At 31.6% G+C, this 1,761-nt stretch overlaps 1 long non-coding RNA gene across 1 annotated transcript; it reads left to right on the top strand.

Annotated features, from left to right (window-relative positions):
* Nucleotides 1-1,365: 1,365 nt before the first annotated feature.
* Nucleotides 1,366-1,644, top strand: LOC109589270 (uncharacterized). Its single transcript, XR_002188628.1, has 3 exons — nt 1,366-1,440; nt 1,494-1,543; nt 1,607-1,644. It is a non-coding gene; the product is annotated as an uncharacterized LOC109589270 (long non-coding RNA).
* Nucleotides 1,645-1,761: the final 117 nt, after the last annotated feature.

Raw genomic sequence — 1,761 nt, 5'->3', positions numbered from 1 at the left:
CGCCCATAGCCGCACCTTTTTCTAGGCATGGTTACAGTTGCACGTGCATGCGCACATGGTACCAGTTGCGTAAATGCGGCAGCTACAAAACGGAAAAGAAGACGAAGAGTTGGTACCTTGCTGTTGTAATTCATCCACAGATTACTCCATTCAGCTGTGATATGAGTTGACCAAAGAGATATGAAAGTCAGGGACTATGGTTTACTTAATGAAGTTTTTAATTTTTTTGTTTTATAGGTGTTTGTTATATAGTCAAATATATAGATGACGGTGTTATTAGCATGAAGAATGAAGATGAACTGGAATTTCTGGAAATCCCTTGTGATGGACGCACATCATTTTTATTGGGGAACAAAATAAATACAAAGTGGGATGATGGGGAAATGTATGAAGCTGAAATAGTAGATGTTGGACGTAAGCTGATTGCCTGCTATGATGTTGGATGTCATTCATGCAGATGCTGCATGCTTAGCTACCTTTATTTTTAGTGTGCAATTTAAAAGTTGAATGCTTATATTATTTGGCTTATTTAAGTGACGTAAATGCATGTGATTTAATATTTCTGTTGGAGCATGCAAGTACTACTATAACTATAAATGACTTACTTTAAGTTTAATGTAATAGCAAAGCCTATACTACAGGGCCAAATGCATCAGCACAGGCAAAAAAATGATCAAGGAAAAAAGTAAGTTTTATAATTTATTGTGTTTTTGTTGGTATAATAGTTGAATCCATCATTGAATGAAATTGATTATTAATTTTATTTTTGTGATTTGCAAATGATGTTTAGGTCTTACACATTTCCCTGTTAATTTTGTATTTATATAGGAAGTCAGACTTAGCTCATGAAATGAAGAAGCAGGCAGCAGATATCAGTTGGCAATAATTTTAGCCTAAATATTTCCCTACTATTTCTATAGTTGATTCTATTATGGATAAAAATGATTCTATTGAAGATAATATCCTCACAAACAACTGCGAAAGACTACGACGTTTTCCCTGATTCCCCCAATCCAGCCGAGCATAACATATGTAAGCATTTCAATATGATTATTATTATTTATTTATTTTGTAGCTATTACTGCTGCAAAACATCTACACCTAAAGGTTCACAGCCTGGTAATGATCCTTTTTATTTTAAACTAATAATTAAACAGTTATTCTTATTTTTAGAGACGCAAAAACTTGATAGCAGTATCGAATTTGAAACTCCACCAAGTAAGCTAACTTAAACAATTTACATTTTATCATCTAGTTCTATTTTTAGAAAAAATGCATATAGTAAGTGACGAACAAGAAATAGAAAAAGTACATAAGAGATAAAAATAATAAATTATTTTCATCTAACACTATTTACTAGTGGATAGAAAAATATAGAAAATTGAAGACAAAGTATCGAGAACTAAAAAAAAAGAATGGCAACTGATACAAGTATTGAAGGTGCGGATAGAATTTTAATGCACAAATAATAATATTAATTATTATTATCACAGAGAAACCAAAACCAGGTCTTGTGAAAAAAGAAATAGCAGAACAATTTGAAGTTTGTTACATAACTTACATTATGTAATACTGCCTATAACTACTTTTTGCATGCACATAATAGATGATCGAAATAATTCCCTCATCAAAAGTTTACTGGACTGAAGTGTATAAGCAATTAGTACTTAGCAAAACTAGCTTAGCTAGTCAGCTAGAAAATGCTTGTGTTGATGTGTTTTTTGATAAAAACATTTTCTTTAAGTAACACAAAAGGAGGAG

This window comes from Amphimedon queenslandica, unplaced genomic scaffold, assembly GCF_000090795.2.
Source record: "Amphimedon queenslandica unplaced genomic scaffold, v1.1 AMPQUscaffold_11487, whole genome shotgun sequence".
Classification (NCBI taxonomy): Eukaryota; Metazoa; Porifera; class Demospongiae; order Haplosclerida; family Niphatidae; genus Amphimedon; species Amphimedon queenslandica.
The sequence above is the reverse complement of the archived record's forward strand: the minus strand, read 5'-3'. Positions and strand labels throughout refer to the sequence as shown.